The sequence below is a fragment of the Empidonax traillii genome, unplaced genomic scaffold (assembly GCF_003031625.1).
Source record: "Empidonax traillii isolate 1590-97213 ecotype Southwest subspecies unplaced genomic scaffold, ASM303162v1 scaffold280:size897971, whole genome shotgun sequence".
NCBI classification, from domain to species: Eukaryota; Metazoa; Chordata; class Aves; order Passeriformes; family Tyrannidae; genus Empidonax; species Empidonax traillii.
In genome coordinates this window covers 550373-574976 of record NW_020955473.1, presented here as the reverse complement: position 1 = coordinate 574976, position 24604 = coordinate 550373, and the positions used below count along the sequence as shown (strand labels likewise).

General features: G+C 38.8%; 1 protein-coding gene across 7 annotated transcripts in view; it reads right to left on the bottom strand.

Moving 5' to 3' along the window:
* The window catches only part of ZNF438 (zinc finger protein 438), a 50981-nt gene extending 31761 nt beyond the window's left edge, over positions 1 to 19220 (bottom strand). For 4 of the 7 annotated variants that reach the window (XM_027890175.1, XM_027890179.1, XM_027890173.1 and 1 more), the window contains exons 1-3: positions 19145 to 19220; positions 16910 to 16991; positions 16371 to 16428 (exon numbers count right to left, since the gene is read on the bottom strand). The gene's annotated coding sequence lies outside the window, so the exon portion shown is untranslated. Of the gene's footprint in view, positions 1 to 15536; positions 15574 to 16370; positions 16429 to 16909; positions 16992 to 19144 lie in introns of all 7 variants that reach the window. The other 3 variants (XM_027890176.1, XM_027890174.1, XM_027890178.1) reach the window with 1 other exon arrangement.
* Between the last annotated feature and the right edge of the window lie 5384 nt (positions 19221 to 24604).

Here is a 24604-nt window from a genome sequence, read left to right as displayed (position 1 = left end):
ACTTGCTGCGTGCAGGCCCCATGACCTATAGCATGTAAATGTCAATGACCATGATACAAGTTGGAACTGAATTAACCTTAAAAAAGAAACATGAAACGGTGATGACAGAAAGTTCCCTTCAAACCCACAGTCTTTCGATAAATCTAAAAAAAGCTTTTCCACTGATGCCAGTCATCTTTAAAGATAATTAGGTAACTCCTTTTTTCATCAATTTTGGTTACATACATATACAATTTGAAAGTATTTGCAAAGCTGCCCACTGCAATAGCTGCAACATCTCTAGCATTTAAAGGTCATGAAAATCCACAGACTGGAAACCAAATTCATTTTATACAGATGGAAGAACAGGGCTTTAAAGTTTTGCAATGCAAAGTTTTGGATAGGATTTTTTAAAGAAATCTCTAATAAGCAACAAATTTAGGCAATATATATACATTCAGCAGATTGCACAGAGAGCTTAGAACTGCTTCAGGCATCAGACCAGATGACAAGAATAGAACTCTTCCTATACAGGAGAAACACAGGTATAATAAGGATACACCATATTCTGTTTCCTAACATGTTCCAAACTGTTAATACCTTATAAGGTTCTCTCCTTCCATGACCGTTCATCTAAACCCATACAATTAAAAAGCCTTAAAAATATAGACAGAGCTTCAAAAAACTCTGGGGAGTATCACATCTCAAGTGCTAAAAATGTCATGATACTTCATTTTCTCTTGGCACAGAAAAAAAATGCCAATGCCTCTATCACTATATTTAATCTCCTTTTCTTCATTTGCTGTATAGTAGTCTCTGAATGTGGCAAACTGGGCAGTGAAACTTAATATTCACAAAGGCTATCAGGTATCTTTTGTTCCTTTATTTATCTGTAGAACACAGAAAATATTTTAACTAGCCAGTAAGAGCTGCAAATAAGCTATTTCCATCACTGAAGATGCATGCTTTCTGTAAATGACCAGAAGTAACAGATACCTCAGTTCTTGTTTGCACTACTGTAAACACCACTGAATTCCAGAGAGTTTGGGTGCTCAGTTTTTTTCCCTTAAAAAATTACCATCTATTTTATTCAGTAAAAATCCAGTGAATAAATACAAGCTGGATTCATGGATAGTGAACTTTGAAAAGAGATACTATCAAAAATATGTTAACCATCTAAAAACAAAAAAATAGAACTGTTAAGCATTAGATGTAATTGGGAAAATTATCACCCCAGTACCCCAATCCTTGTGTTTCCTATTTCACAACAAAGCAATGCCACCTGAAATCCACTTACTAATACGAACACATACACCAGTTTCAATTATTTCAGAAAAAAACAACAACATTCTTTTTCTCAATGGGTGTGATTCAGAACTCAAATGAGTTTGAGCAGATCACCAGGTCCAAGACAACAGCTCACCAACTAACTTATTAAAGTGGTAGGGATTCTCACTTAATCTGAAATTACTGGTTTCACTGCCAAGTCTTTAATGCACAGTTAATTTTGTCAGATGATTATTATCTAATTTTAAGCTACAGAAATCATGCCCATTTCAGCTTTCAAACGAAAGATGGCAGTTTTACCCAGAATACTTGTTATTTCTCCTTACAAGCAGTGCTCAAATCAAGAAATTCTGAGTGGGCAGTGTAGTAGAAGATGAGTTTTTATCTCATGTAGCAACTATACAGTCTGAAACTGTTCTATTTCTCTTTTCTTCCTCATACACATTTTTGACAAACTAAGAAATGTGTTTCCATTAGCATTTCAAGAACATTTTCAAGACTTTATGCCAAACATTTTCCCTTTCAGACCACAACAGACAGAAAGTAATTAATTCTTCTAACATTTGGGTTGTAAAAGTCTTATTTCCTACCAAGAACAGGATATTGTAGCTGCACTATTTTTTCAACATTGTATCCCTACTTTATGTTACCAGTATTTTATAATAAGGCTTAAATGTTTTTAGACAGAAAATATGGTGATGATTTAACAGTCTTCCAAAGCAATGGAATAATCTTCCAAAGTGATGGGGGAAGCTAAAGAGAACTGGCCAGGAATGTGAAAGTCAATGGCAGCCTTAGATGTAGGAGATGTTGAACCTTAAGATCCTTAAACCTTAAATCAAAGGCCAACTGCAAAATTGCAGCTCTGAATGTGAGGAAACATTTCTGTTTTTTCAGAAAGTTCCTTGGTATGTCCCCTTTGAAAGGGCCACCACAAAGCAGAAGGGATTCCTGGAGAACTGGTTGATATTCAAGGTGAACTTCTTCAAAGCGCAGTGACATGCCACAGGTAGGGTAGAAGCTGACACAGACAGAGTACTCCTAACTGATCTTCAAGACAAAAGAAGCTTACCAAAGGTAGAGGAGGAAGAAGCAAACAGGAAGATTACAGAAACATTGCCTGGGGTCATGTACACAGCATTAGCGAACTAAAGATCACTTGGAATAACTACTATCAAGGGATGTGAAATGCCAGACCACCCTTCAGGCCGCATAAGAGAAGGACAGAAGGCTACAAGCAAGTTGTCATGTGAGAAATCTAGACATTAGAAAAAAAAGTTTCCAGTGAAAGCAATGAAACACCCAAAAAGGGCTTCCAGAGACTGCGTAGTACTCATTTATAAACAAGACTCAACTAGATAAGACCTTGGACAACCTCCCCTAAATACGAAGGTATCCCTGTTCTGAGCCGGGCATTTGAGCCCATGGCTCCAGTAGTCCCTTCCAAAATAAATTTTTCTGATTCCATAATGCATACCCACAAGAGCACATTCCTTTTGGCACATCCTTTTCCAATTTACTAGTTTTCCTTTCCAACATCTGTGTCTGTTAAATAATTAACCTTTCAAAATAAATGATGATTCAAATTAACTTTGATAATACTGACTTCTAAAACGTCTTACTTTGCTACCACCATATACTCACACCTTCTCCTCTCTTGTCACGGGGATCTCTTCTCCATGTTTCACCTCTCATCCTCCTTAAAGCATCAATATAGATCTCTAGGAATGAAAATACTAAAGATATTATAAAATTAATGAGAGCATTACTAAACACACAGGAATTAAAATGCAGTATGTATCCAGTCAGGGTACAAAGGAATGCCATAATTTAAAGATCTTATGCACGCGTAGTACTTATCTAAGAGTGAAGGCTATAGAAAAACATCATAGAAAAACATCAGGGTTAAGATATTTACACATAAATATATATGTGTGTAATGTGTGTTTAAATGCAAAGAACCAAAGATGAAATGTAGCTGATGTGCAACACAAATCTATTTTGAAGTCATATTCTGAAGCTGTGGAACTCTCATGTAAGTGGATACATGACATCTTCTGAACTAGGACAAATCCAAGAAAACTCAGAGAGTCAATCATTCAACATCTTAACAAATTACCTGGGTGCAGGACTCAAAGGTATATTAAGTAAATTTACTGATGACACTAAACTGGGAGGAGCTATTGATTCCCTCAAAGGCCAAGAGAGATCAAAACTAGAGGGCTGGGCCAACACCCAACTAAAATGGTGAAATTTAACAAACACAGTGGGGCAACCCTGCATGCATGCACAGACTGGGGAAAGAGATGCTGGAGAGAAGCCCTGTGGAAAGAGGCCTGAGGGTCCTAGTCAATGGCAAGCGGAATAGGAGACAGCAGTGCTGTGGCAGCCAGGAGGGCCAACCGTGTTGAGGGGGCATCAGGCAAAGTATCGCCAGTTGGTGGAGGGAGGGGATTATCCCGCTCTGCTCCGCACTGGGGTGGCCTCACCTTGGATATTGTGTGCAGTTTTGGGCACCACAACATAAGAAGGATATAAAGCTACTAGAGAGTGTCCAAAGGAGGGCAACTAAGTGAAGGGCCTAGAGATGAAGCGTTTGAGGAGCGGCTGAGGGCACTTGGCTTTTTCAGCCTGGAGAAGATCAAAGGGAAACCTCATTGAAATCTGCAGCTTCCTCACAGGGGGAAGTGGAGGGAAGGCACTGATCTCTTCTGTGTGGTGATCAGTGATAGGACCCAAGGCAATGGTCTGAAGCTGTGTCAGAGGAGATTTAGGCTGGGTATTAGGAAAAAATTCTTCACCCAGATGGTGGTTGGGCACTGCAATAGGCTCCCCAGGGAAGGGGTCACAGCACTAAGCCTGACAGAGCTCAAGAAGTGTTTGGACAACGCTCTCAGGCACATGGTGTGATTCTTGGGGTTGCCCTCCGCAGGACCAGGATTTGGACTTCGATGATCCTTGTGTGTCCCTTCCAACTTAGGATATTCTGTTATTCTGTGACTCTTTTTGCACACCAGTGGCAAACAAAATAACTCTATCAGAGTGCTAATCAACATTTTAGCAGTACTTAAGACTCTGTTATCTACAGTTCAAGTAACTCAAGAAAGCCATGGAGATAAAAACTGTACTTAAAAATCAAGTCAAGAGGTGCTCTGTAACTAAACAGTTTGTGAACACTGAAAGTGGGAAACCACTGCATTTAAATACAAAGTGCCTGCAGTTCTACGAAATGTGCTATTACACCGGATGTGTTAAATTTGTTTACATGTTACTTTTTATAGCTAGTTTTAAACTGAGGCACTTAATCTTTCCTTAGATAAGTGAAATGAATTAATTAGTATCAAACCCTAGACATATTTGTGCCTTTTGTCACAACAGTAATTTACACATTTTCTCTAAAAGAAAACTTGTGCAACTCTGAATACAAAAATACAGTTGACTACATTGTCTGAAAGCTTAAAAGCTCACCTAATTCAAATTATTCCTTACTTCTATAGCAGTTTGTTAAAAGTGAACAGCTTCTTTCTCTGCATTAAGGTTAGGTCAAGTTCTTTCCTGCATCACAGCTACATGCATCACCTTGCCTCTAGTATAATAGAGACACCTAAGTCCAGAAGAGTTTTAAGTTAAGGCATTGGAAGATCAACCTGCACATACACAAGATCAACAGAACCAGCTTACATCCTGTAACATGATTTCTACACAAAAAGCAAGAGGCAATTCACATAGACCCTGAAACCACAGATTTTTCATAAAAGAAAATTCATTACCACTCAGGGTACTTTCCACTGCAAAGGTGAAATTTATAATGGAAAGTCTGGTCAGTTGCATTCTAAGCATTTTACGAAGTAAATTCAAAACAGGTTACCTTTAATTACAATATAACATGTAATTCTTCTCTGTCTTCAATTGAGCAGAAGCAAAATTAAACAGGTAAAGAAAAAGGCAAGATGATCTATAAATTCTATTAGATGGAAAACAGGCTTCAATACAGTTTTCCTCTCAACTAAGTCTAAATTCATCAGTGTTTCATTAACAAAAAGTCAAAAGTAAGTGGTTCTGAAAAAAAAGCTTTACCCAAAGCACCACCCTGCTGCAATTTGTTGCACAAGAAGCCTATCATGCTTGCAACACATTCAAACACATACCCAAGTGGATGTGCTCAGGTAAACTCTCTTCATATGAAGTTTCCTACAAAATCTCAGATACCTGGAGATCACATGCAGGTCACAATACAATGACTAAGGAACAGTCTAATTCAGATTATCAGCAGTATCTTCTTCTGTCCAGTTATACTGACTTGGTGCTTCATGGTTTTTTTTCAAATGATACTTTATGCCAGGACTGGACTTTTGTGCGTTGAATATTCTAATAAGAACACCTGGGTCCAAAAACAAAAATAGGCATATCTGATAGCCATGTTCCCAATTACATGATGGAGTATGCAATTAAGAACTGGGCAGCATACTGACTGCATTCCAATTATAACTAAGCCATCAAATTTGAGAATGCTTCCTGAAAAGATTAAAAAGACATTTTCATTAAAATATATTCTTCCTATCCTTCACTAGTATAGCAGCACAGTTAACAACAGCCACACCAACTGCTCTAACTTCTATTTATATAGTAAAGTACAGGCATTGGTATGCGTGAGAATTAAACTAAGAAAAGGGCTCAAACTGTTACAGTTTATTACCTACAATCTGTTTTCTTCCAGGTATAACTGTATAAGCTCACTGAGCTCAAAGTTATGCATTCACAAGACTTCAGCCAGTCATTTACTGGGAAGACTTCTGAGTATTGGTGTTGCAAGTACAATAACCTAGCTGAACAAAATAGAATTACTTGCAGCCTGAGAATTTCACAAAGCAGCCAATTAAATGCACAAGGTAATAAGACTAGGATTATGACCACAATAACTATCTATAACAGGATAATAATATGAGATTGCTCTTGAATGAAGAATCAAAATCTGGGCTACTTCTTGACCCAGTAGTACACAGAACCTCCAACTACTTCTTCTGACATTGTCAGAATCAAAACTACACCCACCAATGTCAATGTATCAGAGCATTACAACTCCTCACACCCTAAAAAAACCTGCCATCACAATCTTGCATCTTTCTTGACACTGCGAAAAAAACGGCATAAAGGTCACGGAAAACAAACTTCACTCGCGTCCTTACAGGTGTCTCCTCCACATGAAAGCTGAAGAGCAGCTGAGCAGTGACACACAGCACCTTTCAGTGCCCTTGCATAACAGAACACTTCAGTTCCCACACCTCTGAAGTCAACATTTTTCAGTAGTATACAGTCACTTCTATTTAAAAACAAAATAATACCTTGGGCTTACTGTTTATATCCCAAAACTGAAAATCAGAAGAAATACAGGATAACTGAACTACGTGGGAAAGACAGACTTGAGTAAGATCCTTTCTCTTTTTTTTTTTTTTAGATATTTAAAAGAAAAAAGAATCCTGAAGGCTCAGCTAAGTAGTTCCACATTCAAACAAGCTTAAAAAGATTTGCCAATTACATGGTCAAAAGTAAGAAGCTACAGTCAAAATCTGTCTTTTTTATATCATAACCTATTTTCCAAATGTATTAAGAAAAAATAATCTTTCATGTGAACTCACAGTCATTTAACCAAGATTCAGCAAATTCTAAACCCACACACTTGATTTGTCATCTATTTGGCTGCTAAAGCTGACTCTAAAAGAGTGATGTGTTACCTTATTATTATTTTTTAAAAGATCTCTCTTGGGATTGCACAGCAAAGGAATGAGTATGTAGCCTATCTTACACAGGAAGGAGAGATTTTTATCCTTAAAAACAGGAGGTTCGCCCACATGATCACCTGGGACAAACTTGGCCAGTGCAGGCAGGCTAGAAGGTTATAGGAGCCTGGGAATGTTTAACATCAAGAAAGTAATTACAGCCCAGAAAGATCAGAAGGAATTACACAGGAAATGTGAACAGTAACCCTTTCATGCCAAAAAAAATCATGAAAAAGTAAGCTCTCAGCTGCCAAACTATGAGGCTGTACAAACCAATTGCAAAATGCAGGAATGGAAAAAACACTACATATTACTAGCTATAAATTTCCAACGATGTGATAAAGCTACACCTCCACAAAAAGAAAAAAAACTCTGGTCTTTCTTCTTGCCATGTATATGCAGTATAATTAAAGCCCAGAAGAAACATCAAAAAGTTGCAAACGCCACCCAAGAATGGTCAGTTGTTTCTTCCAGACTTTTTAACTTTATGTTGACCAGTGTCTCCTCTCCAGAAGATGGTCAAACATCTTGTTCTCGTTTAATCACAGGAAACATCCTTCCAAAATATATAGTACATTATTCAAGCAAGAATGCTAACTCTCTCAGTTACCTATTCCACAACAATGAATCTCCCAAATTCTGAAATAAACCCCATAGCTCAGCAGAATGGGCTCAAGCTACCCTATGTATTTGCTGGTGAAGCAATTTCTGTTCTCTAGGGACATGGAGGAATTTGAGTAATCTGACTGGACTTCAATCTAGTTCCAAAGCCTTCAAGTGCCATTTTGCAAAGTGAACAGTGATCACATACACATGCTCCTCACACAGAACTGGGAACCATTTTGGTAATACATGCAACGTTTTTTAAGCTCCTCACTAAGGAAAACTGTATTCCTTTGTATCTACCAAGACACAATGCTGCACATAACCCCAATCAGACAAGAGACGAGCAATAATGAAACCAAGCACTAGTGTTTTTATTAATTTACTGATGAAAAATACCACGAATATACTCTCATTAAACAAAAATAAGCTCCCCTAAAAATTGGTGTATGTTTGATCTACTGAAAAATGAGATAGATACTTTTACAATTAAAAGTCAGTAAATTATCTTATTTAAGCACCATGCTTCTTTAGTTGTTCTTAAAATTACAAATCAGAACAGCATCATCACATATTGCATTGCCAAAACCAGCAGACCATACTAGCACTTTAGCTTCTTTTCTTCCACCTTGTCACTCAGGTCTTTCCCTCTGCCCTCCTTTACTACCAGTGTCTTCCTATTCTCATCTCTTCTGTTGGATTCTGTTTTGTTTCCTTTTCCTTGCCCTCACATCTACAGTGAGCGGGCCTTTGCCATCGCTAAAGCCACATGCGTAAGCAGCTCCTGCATGACTGAAGTTTACTCAGCTACCTGCTCACTGGAACCTCTAAATAAATAAAATTGAGGGGGAGAAAAGGAAAATACAAAATCAGGACATGAGAATTTCGAGCACAGGCATGCAAACAGGGCAGCTATGGTGTGGTAAAGAAGTAACAACCAAAACGGCCAAAAAGGCATTGCTGACATTATGGCCTGCACAAGTAACTGTAACTCTCATTCTTCAGGAGATAAAACTGAAACTTGAAACAATTACATTTTCTATTATTTTACTGAGACGGAGGCTGAAAAGAGACAAGCACCATGACCTTGTTCTGGAGACAACAGGAAGGTTCCATTTTCTCCTGCACTAAACTTAATCCCCCTTCTAAGGGTTGGTGACTTGCAAAAACAAACTAAACTAACTCTCCCAGTCAATACAGGTTCTTCAAAGATTAAAGTCACTTCTCCTAAATTTGTCTGTCTCCACAGGAGATTAAAGATTCAGCAGTACAATATCCATACAAGATGTTGGTCAAAAAAACCCACAACAGCAGACGAGCCACTAAATTTTTGATGGCTATAAACGCAATACAAATCTACTCACAGCATATAACAGTGTTTGCTGATTGGTCAGAAAAATATTTTAATATTGCTGCAAGATATTCTGTCTTCAAAGGACTTGTACATGTAAAGCATGAATACTCCAAGGATACTGCTATGGCTTTTTCAATTCAATGTGCTTAAAACCACAGTCTTTTTTCAGCAAGAGAACTGACTCAAGTCTGCTAGAAGCTAAGAGCTCACTACAAGGACTATGACCATGCAGCTGAACAGGTGGTTACAGTAACTGGGAAGTGTTTCCTGTACCTCCCAAGTGCAGGTAACATCTCAGAAACTGTTTATGCCATTCAATACATGAATTAGTAACTGATTCATCTGCTGAGCCCTGAAGCAGCGCTGTGGCTCACAACATTGTGCACTGCTAACACAGGATTCCTTTGCAAATCAACACTTTCTACCTGACCACATCTGCTCTTTGCAAAACCTCTTTAGAATTTAAATCTGAAAATCAGTAGGATTTGAACTCAATTATCCTTGTGGGTTCCTTTCAACTCGGGGTATTCCAGGATTCTAGCATACCAATACGAGTAAGGTTTCTTAATTGAGAGGTTACTAGCATTCACCTTATTTCCAGAAAGAAATTTAATAGCTTTAAAAAACTGAAAGTAAAAAATATCATTCTGGGCCTGTGAAACCACTTTATAATGAAAAAAATAAATTCCAAAGATACTAGCTTTGAAAATTATTAAGCTTCTAAGTACAGTTATTTGACTGTGTGACTAGAATTCAAGAGAAATTTAAAACTTCCTCTTTTGGGGAAATCTACAGTCAGTCTTAACATTTAACATGTGTGTTAATATTCCCACCCAGTGTCTTCCTCGCTGCAAGGATATACACTAAATATTTTCTCCTTACCAATACAGAGCAGCTTTCTAAAGATAATTGCCAAAGACTGAATTATCAGGTAACTTGCCACAGGCAAGTACTGGAGAGAGGGAGGTCACTAAAGAAAACCTGAAATTCTTCTTTGTAAATATCCTCCAAGAAAGCAAGCATGGTTATTCTCTGTCTCACAGTTTCAGCATCTCACCTTAAGCAGAAGAAGAAGCCCTAAATTGGTCAGAGGTAGAAAACCTGCACTGGATTGGACTAATTCATTGTCTGAATAACCCTCCCAGCAGCTGTTGATCAAACCTGGCTTCCTTTACATTTAGGAAATCAAAAAGGTTTCACTCAGTCCTCTTGGAGCAGCTCTAGCCACAATTATTTCCAGTCTTGTCACTTTAAAGTCACTGAAATTAGCTACCTAACCAAGAACTCAACATGCTTCAGCCAACAGGGAAGCTAGTTTGTTCTGTTTTCTTTTAGCAGTGCCTTTACACTGTTCATTAGCACAAGAGATGGAAGATTTTTTTCTCAAATCTGAATAGCACACTCCACTCCTACTTTGTAAGAGAAGAACAAAGCACGTACATTACGTACCTTGCACATATGATGCTTTTGTCAATTCACACCATTATACTAATTGCTTCTTTAAAAAAAAGTCAGACTTTATATTCCTATGAAGTGCACAGTAGCATACATTCCCTCTGTTTCAAATCCCATCTCCCCAGAAAATGATAACCGGTACAATTTTCAAATACAGCAACATGCAATCAAAATTACATAAATGTAAATATGATGTAAATTACAAAATATTTACATTTCTATAAACTATACTGTGGCAACATATACTCTGGTAGTGCAAGTAGATGATGAATGAAAAAGAAGATGTCAGAAAGATAATCATTCTACTAACTAACAAACTACACCAGGTGTTTCAGAAATGGCCCCTTAATCAAAGCAAAGATAAGATTTAAAAATAAAAATAAAAAAGGCTCCACTGACTTTTGGAGCATTCTGCTCATTACAAAAGTGAAAAGAAATAATCCAAAGTAACAAATTTCGCCAGGATCCCACATACATCTGGCACCCACCTGCTTACGTAAAGACTGGCATAATGTAGTGGTGGCTCTTAAATGTATATTTTTCAAATAGTGACAATCCCCAAACAGCACAGCTTACTTTTGAGATGTTCCAAGCCTAAATAATGTTTAAAAGTTGACCATTATTTTAGGCTTATCATCCCTGACAGAGTACCTCTCAGTTACTGAAGTTTTTCTGCCCTGACATGGGAATTCCATTTCTAAGATTCATACAGAGAAAACGTTCCGGTGTAAATCGTGGCTATTCTAAGCCAGGAAAATGTCCCACAGCTCGCTAAGTTACCATCTTTCAAGCAAGTTCTCCATAATTAAGGTATCAATTATAATTTCACAGGCATATTTTATTTTATAAATAAACTCTGTTTCCATAATTTGAACTGTGGGAAAGAATGTCTGCGTCAGTGCAGCAACCCTTACAGTACAGCAAGTTTTGAACTGAATGCCAGCTCTAAATGTTATAATATGGATTCTAGCATGGAAAAACTAGGAAGAAGACTTCCCCCTCACCCCCAAATTCCCACAAGCCTTCTGAACTTTTTTATTCCTGTCACGGCACCTCCCTGACATCTGCTCTTTGCTACTCTAGAGCCAAATACAACAAATTTAAGTCAATCTGCTGCTAAACACACCAAAAGTAAAAACTGCAGCCTCCATTAAATGGAGAGAAAAGGACATTTCAGTGGGAATGTGCAAAAGCTGATTCTGTAGTCTTTTCCTGCTGAACACTGCTTTTGATGTTTTTATCACAGAGTTTTATAATTGAGTTTGATAGAGACTGAAAGCAAACAGTTTCTAGGACCTGAACCATGCCAAGAGAAAAGGTTGGCAGAGCGACAAGCATGCTCATTTAATTAAGATACCCCCACTGCTATTTTTATGACTTTTTACATACTTGCTGGGAGTTGGCTGGGTGACACAGAAGGCCAGCGTTAGCTCATCTCACCCTCCCTAAATATTCCATCACTCTAGGTACAGAGCAAACTTGTGTACTGATTTGGATTAAATGACTGCAGGAACACCTACCTAATGCGTGAGCCCAGGCAACAGAAAAATGAAAGCTGAACAGAAAAATGAAAGCTGAACAGAACAGTGTCTCACTAGTGGCAAGTCACAAAAGCAGCTGCCCTATATAAGTTCTTTCCAAGTTAACAAGGATCCTGATGTTAATCCCCAAAACCTCTTCTTCAATGCCCCCATCTACCACAAAAACAAAGTAAATCAGTGGATATTACCGAGGGAACTAGACATAGTTCCTAGTGGGTATCTCACCTGGATATAACCTAACACAGGGAAAGAGAGAAAACAAATTAGTGAGACACCATAACCTTTTCTCCCATAAACAAACTAGGGATAGACTTAATTCCTTTATTCCCACCATCAATATATAGTTTTTAGATAAGCTTTATTAAAAATCATGATAGAAATAATCTTGCAACTAAGAAAAAGATGAGGGATTATATTCTTTCACGAGAAAAGGTAATCTGAGCCTGTGTAAATATTCTTGCACTCTAATTTATCCAATTTCTTTTACAATTTTCCTAAATTAAAATTATCCCTAGACCGCAGAACTCACTGTCTTATCAATTTATTAAGAAATATATCCTTTCTCAAGTGTCTTTCTCAGTTTGCACCCTAATTTCACAGAATGTCCCCTTACTCTTATAACATGAGCCAACAAAACAAGAGCTTTTGAATTACTTCTTTCAAACCATTCATCATTCTGTGTACTTGTGTTATCCTTCTCCCTATTCACTGCCTTTCAAAGGGTAAACAATTTTTTTTCTCTATTTCTCTTTATAAAAACAAAGTCAAGACATCATTTGGGGCCAGGCAGTCTTTGCTTTTTTGTTCTTCAGCTTAATTTCTTCTTTGTATCTTGCCCATTAAAGTCTGCAAATCATTGTCATATGCCACTCATAAACATATACCTTCCCAAAAAGAAAATCACTGGTTTACAGGAGAACATAAACACACACTAAGCAAAGGTAACTAACCATGACTTTTCAGCTTTAGGCATTCAATGAGGCACCAAATACGTCTGGCACAAGAGCAAGTTAGTAAAGTAATACAGCAGACCCGCCCTTTGAAAAATTAAGACTGTAAAAAAGATAACTCACAATATATGGAAGACAAGAACATTCTGCATCCTGCTTACTCTACCAGAACTACAGAAATCACATAACATCTCTGAATCAACTTACTAAAGTACCATAAAATGTAACAGATACTATATTGGCCCTTAGGATGTACATATCCAGCCAAAACCAGAAAGAGGTTTCCAAGAACATGGTGCATAGAAAGATTTGAAATCACAACAGCCTATTTCTTTTCTCTGGAAATTACTTTTCTCTGGAAGCTAAAAAAACCAAGAGAATCTAAAGCCTAAGACTTTTTTTCTTGATGCCAAACAGCATTGCAAAGTTTACTTAATATTGCCATTTAGGGAAAAACATAGTAGAGCGATTGATTCAACTCTCTGTTCTTAAACACTCTGCTAAAAGAACAAACTATTTGTGAAAATAACAAAAAGCAGCTGAAAGCATTTGGGTGGTCTCCGTTTGAGTCTTGTAATACAGAACAGTTCCTTCTTTCTAAATCCAATACCAATTTACGTTCCTTCTTCAGTAAAGCCTTAAAATCTGTTGATGACAAAAGCAATACAACCCCTTGAACATCCATATTATTAATTTAGGACATTTTACTAGCAGGCCAGTAACTTCTTAGTTCTTGATTCATCATACCCTGGTCATGCTTACACACAGAACTATGCAGGTTTCCACAGACTGATCATTTCTGATTCTCTTACAGTATCTTGGGGGTTCATATAGTTTTACCTTTAGGACAATGTATATAATTAGAAGTTGAAGTTGGATATTTCAACTTTACAGCCTTGCTTCCTAAAATCATGGATCTACCTTATTTCTTCACCAGCAGCTCCACCTGTATTGAGTTGACCAAAAGCAGGAATTGTCAGCAGCTCATATTTTGGTGTATGTAGCACTACTTCTTTGAGATGGGGGACTGATATAAATCTGAGATTACATGTACTCACAAACAATTGGCAGACTATAACCTCACTTAGGGAGGCTAACCAGTCAAGGATGGTCAAAAAACCCACCAAAATTAAGTTCTGCATCATTCAACAGAAGACCGAAGCGTGCTCAAAACTACAAAAATGAGTAACACAAATATCCTTATTTTCTATGGTTCATCCAAAATAACCATAAATATATCTATAAGAAAAGCAAAGTGGCAAAGAAGCACAGGCACAACAAAAATTACAACGGTCTAAGCTGTAATTTGTCACTGTGATATTTTCAGAGAGTTGGCCTTCAGGAAAGATCCTTCGAAGAACAGATAGAGCCCCTTGCAATTGTCCCTTACAACAGTTGAATAATGCATTGAAAAGTAAAAAACACACCTTTAAGGTTTTTTTTTTTTGTTGTTGTTGTTTGGTTTCTGCTTTTGAGTCACATTAATATTACAATACATTTGAGTCACATTAAATACTTCCTACAGACATTTCAATGTTCATTTACTGGTACCATAGTGCTTCATGAGGAATACTGAGTAGGGACACATTGCTCTGACTGATCTGCAACCCAAACTCAACCAAAGAGCAAAAATTCTCCCAGTAAGTCTGGCAGAAGTAGTTTCTTTCCCTCACAACTCCCTTACCTATCAAACAAATTTCCCAAGCTGTTTTTTCCATCTCTTTTGCACCTGCTCCTCCTGGCAAATACCCAAGTGAGCCAAAGAACACTCCCGCCTCCCCAGTGACTTGCTGTGACAGAGGCTCTTCAGCAAGGCTGAGACAGTGCTGCTTTAAAGCTCACCTCATCACATGACTTCTTGGCATTAAACATGATATTTTTTCTAAACCAACAATCCCGGGCTTAGATTTTCTGAAAAACAATGAAGAGCTATGCCACAGACTGAAACAACACTACACATATGCACGAATTAATATCTTATATCAGCCTCTAAAAGTCACTTTAATCTTTATATGATCCCACAAAAAAAACCCCTCAGCACTCTGCAGGAAAAAAAAAAAAAATTATCCACAAACAAAGTGACCACAAGGCATCACAATTCTGAAAGATGCACGGAGCTACTTATTACATTCTTTCCTTTCCACTTGTACAACAGTTCTAGATACAGTTCTAGTTCTATGATTGCTTAAGCTTGTTGGTATCAGGACACCAGCCAGTCTCTCTTCAGGCAAGGCTTTCATTACTGCATGGCCTTCAAAAAGATGGAAGAAAAAACAACAACAAAGGGAATAATTTGCCTTTTAGTGAGGAAAGGACTCTTTCCTAAAATGGTAAAAGACTCAAGTGACAAACCAAGGATAGTCTCTCCTTAATTTATGCACTTTCATTCACTTGTTCAATACACAGTACAGTTCTACCACAGTTAGGTTTATGGTGTTTTGATTACATTCTTGATATTAATTAGGAAGAATTATCAGATTACAACATATTGCTACACAAACCATGATAACACTTCCTACAACATTTAATTACGCTATAAATACCCATTAAATCAGTCCTTTAAAAAAAGTAATGCTTGACTATTACTTACACTATGTTTAATCAGCTTATAAAGGACCAACTCAAACCTGCAAATACAGTATTATAACATAGTAAGTCAAAGACACGTTTAATTAGGAAATATCACACGAAGAATAGCATGGTTTCTACCCAGCTGTTCTGTGTTTTCATGAAAGGTGACAAGACCAACAGTAATACAAAGCAAAAACAATATAAAGACTACAGCATTCTCCAAATGCCATTTTAAGCTGACAGTAAGAATCTCTTTATTTCACTGGCAAAAGAAAGAATGAAATAAAAGAACCCACAATTTTTTATTTCTAAAATTAAAAAAAAAATCTATATTATGTATTATTTTTTAATGGTTACATTGTGAAAAAGTCTGCAATTCATTCAACTTTGATAACAAGAATATGTAAATAAACTTCATGAGAAAGGGCTCAACTATTACTCAAGCATCACTGTTCTTTATTTGCCAATGTTTGTCCTGTAAAAATATATGTTCACATTTTAAATTTTTGTTTAAAAAATCTTTTTAAGTAAAAGCATGTTCTGGATCTTTTAAGCAAATTATAATGACAACATGAAGCACTAAGTCTAAGCAAATAAAGACAATGTCTTGATTGCAGATGAGGATCAAAACATCTTTTCTTGCTGCTGAACCACTAATACGGAAATTTTGAAAACAAGTTTCATTGGAGGACAAACGCAGTGGAGTACACCCTCAGTGATGCTAAAGAATTTAAAATTAACAAACAAATGGCAATTCAAGCACAAAGACAAAAACCACCTTTGTGTTCCGATAGACACAGAATCAAAAACTGAAGTTCTCTAAAAGGACATTAACTGTAATCTTTCAACATACCCACCTTATGCATCCTGCTGCTCCTACAGCCAATGAAACACTTCATCCATCTTAATTCCTATTTCAAGGAAATAAAAAAGGAAAACAACAACAGATAGTTCCAGTATCTCAGGAAATGTGTATAGCAAAGGACAGAAAATCATATTAAATAAAACAGAAAACATCTTAGAAAGTGGTATATAAACAAGAATTCTACTAAAACATATGTACATTCAATACAACAGTAAATCCTCTGAGTACATTACAGTACTTCATATTAGAAATTGTAATAATAAATATTTGAATAAACATTGCTAAAATAACTGATAAAGTTCACACATTTCTGATTTTACTATGTACTTCTAAAACTTTTAAGTTTCTATAATTGTAACTGCAGTAATATTTTCAGTTAACTTCAGATCAAAGCTCTATGTTCAACATTTGGCCATTTCACTTTGACCTGACAACACTGCCTCATTAGGTGCAAATAAATACATAAAACCATCACCAGTTTCATAGACACTTCAAGCATTAAACCACTTCTATAAATAATGTATTACCTCCGCACATACAAATCTTCGAAACAGCTCAAGTCGCCAATGAAGAACACTCTTTCCATCTAACACAACACAATCCTTGGGCCTGTACATCAAGAACAGGCATGTATGAGAGTCACTACATGTATCTAAGGTTCCATGTGAGAAAGTCAGAAATATCTTACAATATGCTGTCACTGTCATTACTAGTTCTGATATTTTCCCAGATGACACATAGGAAACATAGGAAACCAGTTTTTCCTTCATTAAATGCTTGGAAATATATTTTAATTACAAAATTTTAGTAACTCCACAATATACTTCTTTAACAGCCTGCCCAAAAGCTAAAAACATTTGAACTCTAAAATAGTGCTGGTTTTCTTCTGATCCTCCAGTTATCATTACCCAAGAATATTTTGTAATTAAATGCTAAGAGCATTAGATCATTACAAAAAAATATTTAAAACGTATAATATAATTGTCATAAGCTTTTTTCCTTCCTTTTCTTTTCTGACTTTTGACAAACTGTAAGCTTGAAAGAATCCAATTCATCTTGCTCCTGAAGCAGAAAAAAATATGCACTCATCCCCAAAATACATATATTTTGCTTTGCATAAAAACAGCTTCTAAAAAGATAAACTAGTGCTAAAAATAACAAGCTACGATAAGGTTATAAAAATAAACCCAAAACAAAACAAAAAACAGCTTAGTATTTTGGTTGCTGAATAGCTCTGTGGGCAGAAAAAACTGCATACAAACTACTGTGATCCAAGGGAACTGTGCATTTATCCTGTTATCCTCCTCTTTCCTTTTTATTAATGAATAACAGGAAAGATCACTTTTAATGGTATATTACAGATTCAAATAAATACGTACAAGCAAATTCAAGACTCTAATCAGTTTAACTATATAGCATTTAAGGACTAGACTGTTCACTGATACTTCAACACACATTAAACAGTTTCAACAAGATAAGAGTTAACTTGGAGAAGAAGAAAGGAATTGAGCACAGGATGTATCATGTCAATTTTAATTCAGGCATAGAACTAGGTAAATCTTTTAATAAAGCATGACGTCGGGGCAAAATAAATTTAAACAACCCAATCTTTCCCATTGTTTCAAATCTGGCACACTGCAGACATTACCACAGTCTTTCCAAAACTCTCTTACGCTGCTTTCAAGTGCTTCCCTCCTTATGCTATCTATGCCAGACACATCAGATCACTGGGAACCTGGGATATGTTCCTTATGCCACTAGCAATACAAAAAAATTCTAATGGATTCATAAGCTGGCAGGCCCCAGCCCCAGTTACATACAAACACTAACACCCATTTACTGCACCCATTTCTGCAACCACAGGATAAAAACCCTTCGGCTCTCAGTTCCTCCCAAACCGTGAGGAGCCTGGGAGGACTGCACATCGTATTTGTACTTTTATGGAAGCAGCAGCAAGGTTATGAAACATCGCTCAGGTCTCTGAGCCGAGAGCTCAGCACACAGCTCTGACTCACGCTGGGGCTGCACAGGAGCCAAACGCTGCCACAGAGCCACGAGGAACCTATGGCCACCCCTCAGAGATGACACGCTTTATGGCCACTGCTAAAAAAAGCGTGAGCTGGACAAGTAACTTTCGAGATTTGTAGGAACCTGTAATATGCAGCCCTTCTGCAGGTCTTTATTGTACCGTCAGAACTGGTAATTACAGTCACACCCTATCGCAGGAGTGACAACGCCTGGGGCCGGGCTGGCACTACCCGGGGCAGTGCTGTGACACCCCCCCAGGGCAGGGCTGTGAGAACCCCCAAAACCGGGCTGTGACACCCGCCGGGACAGGGCTCGTGTGCCCGCGCTGGCCCTGAGCTTCCACGGCCGCCCCGTCCGAGCGCCGCAGGCCCGGCAGCGCCGCTCCCCCGCCCCGGGACGGGAGCTGGGCGGGCCCCGCACGCAAATCGGCGGCCTGGGGGACACCGCCGAGCCCCTCCCGCCGCCTGGAGCCTCGGCTGAGCTGTGGGACCTACTCTGCCTCGGCGGGGCGAGAGCAGGGCCTCGCAGGGGAGGGATCCCTCGTGCTCTCCGGGGAAAAGGCGCCCGCCCCAGAGGCAGCCGCTGCCCCGCCGCCTCCTGCTCGCCGACCCCGCGGGCCGCGGGCGGGGCACAGAGCGGGGACAGCCGCGGCCCGGCGCCGCCCGCCCCCAGCCCGGGCCGCGGTCCCTCCGCCGCGGGGGGAAGGCACTTACACCGCGGGGGAAGGAACTCACACCGCGCCTCCGTGCCGGTCCCGCCTCCGCGCCGCGGCCGCCGCGTCACCCCCGCGGGAGGGCGCAGGCGCGGGGCCGCCGGGGAGGGGGCTGTGCCGCGCCCGGCCTTGGGCGCCGCTGCCCCGGGGAGAGGGGACCGCGGTGCCTCCCGGGCACTTGCTGTGCTTCCCTTCCCTTCCCTTCCCCTTCCCCTCCCCTCCCCTCCCCTCCCCTCCCCTCCCCTCTCAGCCGGCCGCTGGTGCGGGGGCAGCCGCGCTGCCAGCCGGCTCTAAAGCTGACCGTCGTCGTGCTGCGGTTGGGGGTGCTGGGATGGGGGTGTCCGGGGGGCAGGTTAGAAAAAGGAGCCTCTGGAAAGTAGAGGAATTATTCTGGAAAGTGAACCTAAGGGATTTGAAAGCACTGGGTCGGAGAGGAGGTGGCCAAGATGGCCAGTGGCATCCTGGCCTGGATCAGAAATAATGTGGCCAGCAGGACCAGGGCAGTGATCACCCCCCTCAGTAACCCACTTCATGGATGAAGGAAAGGCTGTGAATGTGTCTACCTGGACTTCAGTCCATCCGGCATCATTCTGGAGAAACTGGCTGCTCAAGGTTTGGCCAGGTGTGCTTTTCACTGGGTAGAAAGCCATCCGGATGGATGGGCACAGGGATTGTTGATGAATGGAGTTACATCCAGCTTGTGGCTGGTCACCAGTGTTGTTCCCCAGGGCTTAGAATTGGGGCCAGTTCTGTTTAATACTAATCTTTGTCAATTCTATGAACGAGGAGATCAAGGGCACCTTCAGTCAGCCTTAGACATACCAAGTTGGAAAGACTGCAAAAGCATGTGGGCAGGCTGGATCAATGGGCTGAGGGCAATGATACAAGGTTCAACAAGGCAAAGTGCCAGACCCTGCACTTGGGTCAAGACAACCCCATGTAGCGCTCCAGGTTTGGGGATGAGCAGCTGGAAAGCAGCCTGGAGGAAGAGGACCTGGGGGTATTGGTTGACAGCAGCTGAACATGAGCCGGCAGAGTGCCCAGGTGTGCGTCAGTCTCTTTTGCCAAGTAATGAACAACAGGATGGTTGCAGCAGGGGAGGTTTAGATTGGATATAAGGAAAGAATTTATTCACTGACAGGGTTGTCAAGATCTGGAACAGACTGCCCAGGGCAGTGATGGAGTCACCATCCCTGAAGGTATTTAAAAGATGTGTAGACACAGCACTTAGGGACATGGTTTAGTGGTGGACTTGGCAGTCCTGGGTTAACAGTTGGACTCAATGATCTTAAGGGTCTTTTCCAATCTAAATGTAATTCTATGGAAGGCAAAATGAAAGTATGACAGAAATAGGATAACATGGGATTTAAAGGAAGAATTGAAGGGAGAAGTGATTTGGGCAGGAGAGGGGTGGCAAGGTGCAGAAGAAAGAAGGGAGGTGTAGAATATGTAGATGAGAGAAGAGAAGGGAAACAACATTCAGGGGGGAAAAAAACTTTTTCCTTTCCTTCACCTGACTATCTCTTCTATCAGAGATGATCCCTGTGGGGAAGAAAAGGACTTCTGGCTGCACCACTTCAAATATTATTGGGCGTTGGGGCTGCCTCCTTCTCCATTTTCATCCTGTGATGCAGGGCTGTCTCCATCTTCCCAACTTCTATTTGTATGTGCTGTGTGAGGACACCGCCATATCCTGTGAGCCTGCATTTGGCACAGCTTTGTGTCATATCCCTTTTCTGGAAAAAGTGGGTAACAGGAGACTCTTTTAGAACTCAGGTTTCGTGAAACTAAATGTGTATTAGAATTAGTGATTCTGAACATAAACACAATTTTGTGAATACATTAACTGCATCTTGGCAAATGAAATTTGTGGTGTTAAAACAAGCAGACTGGCTCAAAGTCATTTCAGAACCAAGGTACGTTATGATACGATACTTTCCTTCAGTCATGTGTTCCACTTGCAAGCTCTGTATCTGAAATAATTGTTCCAGTGCTTCAGAATACTTCATTTAAAAGTCATTGAAAATTTCAACATGAACTGAAGTTTAAAAATAAACATACTTACTCGTTACCTTTTTGAACCTACTAAAGTTGAAGTGGTTTGCAATTAGAGAACTTATAAAATACAGGGAATTTGAAGGTGAGTGCTCCAAATGGTCTTAAACAATTATAATTCCTTTTGAAGTCATACAAGTCTTAACTGTTGCTTAAGCAAAACTATATTCTGTGTGTGTACTGCCTTTCTGAACCACAAATGTGGTTTAATTAGCATATGAAGATTCTTGATATGTTACATACTGCTTGGAGAGACACAAAATACTCATTCTGATGTGCTAATGTGTTTGTGCCTTTACCACATATTAGTTTTCATTTTAAAATAATATCAAATACTACAATGAATTTATATAAGTTTCCATTATAAGCTGGTTTCAGTATCCACAGAAAAGATCAGTCATTTCTAATAGGGAGCGTATTAATTTTCCTCAAGCCTCATGTCATGATAAACTGTCGAAATTTTGTACCAGTGGTAATTAATGTCAGTCTGGAATATCAGGTTTTAAAATAACACTGGGAAAAAATCCATTTTGACTTGTTGAAGAAAATACTTCTGTGGAGTAGCCCCTCAACATCCAAAGGTATGATATACTGAAGTACTTTTCTGGAATATCTTTCAGAACAGTATATCATTGATCTCTATTCTATTTACAGACTTCTGTGAAGAAGTTTTTCTTAAAAGCAAAGTAATAGAATGAGTTTCTGCTTAGAATTGAAAGTAAACAGAACTTAGTAACTAATGAACAATTAATACCATAGAAAAAAAATGAAAGCTGTGATATCGGATGAAGATATTATTTTCTTTTTTTATAACCTATTGTGGACGAAGAGCTACTATTTTCAAGATTACGTTGATAATAATTTAGAAGAGTCAGAATAAACTGAAGAGTATAAACTATCAGAATAAACTGAAGAGTATAAACTATCAGAATAAACTGAAGAGTATACCTACATTATTAGGAATTTTATGATGTACAGTATTAATGTGCATTACTTAGTATTTTAGGGTAATAAACTGGCTAAAAAAAAAAATCCAGAGTTGCAAAGCCCACATTATTTTTGTTTGTTTGTTTATTTAGCAGTGTGGTATATTTTCAGAATTAAATCAATAGAGGGGTTTGCACAGCCGGGCTTTTGCTGTATGTCAGCACAAGTGGAAATGCCAATACATGGTAATAAAGGGGTGAACCTCTGTCTTCTGTGGTGCTGTGAACTGGAGCCTTTATGGGGGAACAGTACCAACAGACAACTTTAATACTTCCCACCTTCCCATAATCTGTGAAGTTTTAGAACAGTTATTGCTAGGGTGCTATTATATTCTCTCTTGCACTTTAGCGTACATGGAGGAATTTTACATCACATCTAGAGAAAATCCACCTACATGCAGTAAGGTATTACTGCATAGTACTGGTTTGCTTTAGACTAGGCAGAGATTCATTTAGGTTAGTGTTGGTTTAGATACTTAAGTCTGGAGTATTTCAGCAGCCTTTGAGAAATACCATTGCATTTCAAAAATGATGAAGGTGTTCACTTCACTAGAGCACAGATTCAAAGAGGCTGGGGAACTTGGGCAAGTTTTGAAAAACCTCTTAGTACCAGACTTCTGCTTCCTACAGATTAGGCCTCCTGCTGACTATTTGTACCTGTTGAATATATAAGATGTTTAAACTTTAATGTCTGCACCTCAGTTCACCTACCTTTGAAACAGCAGTGGTAATTCTGACTTAAATATTGTGAAGATACATTAATAAATATGAGCAAAACTCTTTGAAGTTGGAAAATATAATGAGATTTAAGTACATTCCTTTTCGTCATGATTAACCTGTCAAACCTTTAAATGCTGAAACATTGCTCTTGGGGAAAAAAAAAAAGGAGAAATGCCAATTAAGATAATAAAGAAGCCAAGATCCAGATCAAATAAGCAGAACAAGCAAATAAAATAAATATGGGGAAAAAAATCCAAGGAACAGAGCACATCTAAAACATACAGCTCAGAAAACTGATAAGAAAATCTGAAACAAATGCTGTTGGCAATTGGAAGGGCAGTTAGTATGCTACTACACAACATCTTTGCATAAGATTTGGAATGAATGCATATTAAGACAATGTGCCAGAGAAGTCTGGGCAGCAGTTAATCTCCTGAAGTCTCAAACGGATCCATGGCACCCTATAAGTGCCTTTTTCTTCTCCTCTGACTGTAGGAGGAGCCTGTGGCAACTACCTCACATACACAAATCTCAGCCCTTCAGAGTTCAGGTACCTCCAGTGTTAGGGGATGGCCGAATGGAGGTTTTCAGGTAATGATTTTGATCTGATCTTGAAATGGACTGGACAAGAAGACTGAGTTTGGGCAGAGATCCATAAATGGGACAAGACAGACTTGCAGGAGTAGGTCAAAGGAGGGAGGATCAAATTAAGGACAACAAGCAGAATAATCTTGCACAAAAGAACACATCCTATTCCAAATCCTGGAATGGATCCAATATGCTTAATTTTAATATTTCCCCTTACAATAGTATATATTTGCAGATTAAAGGTCAAAAGCATGTAACTTCATTTGCACAGAGGGTGAGAATCCATGGTCAGCCCAGCAGTCAAAACAACTGCCCTCTGTATGGTGGATCGCCCAGCTGGCCATAAAGAAAGCAAATACAAAGTAATTGCTTATTTTGTGAATCTCTTGTTCTGGTTTGGTGGTTGTTTTTTTTTTAAAAGGTAAACCATGTAACTAAGAAGTGTATGTTCATCAAGAGCACAGAAGCCAAAATAATGCTGGTTGGTATTTCCTAACTTCTCAGGATGTGATTTCTCAACCTCCTAATATTCTTTCAACATAGCTTCTGTGTTGTGATATGTGGAAGGCCAGAATTTATGACCTTTATTATTGCATCATAGAAGAGATTAGGAACGTATTTTAAGTATTTATTATCCTTCTTTTGAGGTGACACTTTCAAAAGCTTCTAAGAAATCATAAAGTAAGAAAAATCTCTCTTTGAACTGATTTTTTACCAGCTTAGGATGACTGATTTTTCAAAGACAGCAATAGATTTCAGCAATATGAAAACCTTGACTGGTGATGCCAAATAAAAATTATTTTTAAAAACCCACAAGCTGCTTGTTCTAAAGTTTTCATTTTCTGCCCAACAAGTTGATCTCTGTCCTTCAAGGTAATAAAATACTATGGCAAGCCAAGAACACATAGTTCTTGTCTCTTTTTTTGTTTTTCTTAATGAGAAGCCAAGGAAATACACATGACTGAGAACCTGCAGGCTTGCGAGCAGGAAGAGCAAACTCCCTTTTTTTTAGTGTCACAAAATATGTTTTACTACTTATGTGGACTAAAAGCCGCTACAAAGACCTCTAGTATTGGGAAGCATTAAAAAAAAAAGCTGAATTTTTGAAAATGGAAATAGAAGTACATAAATAA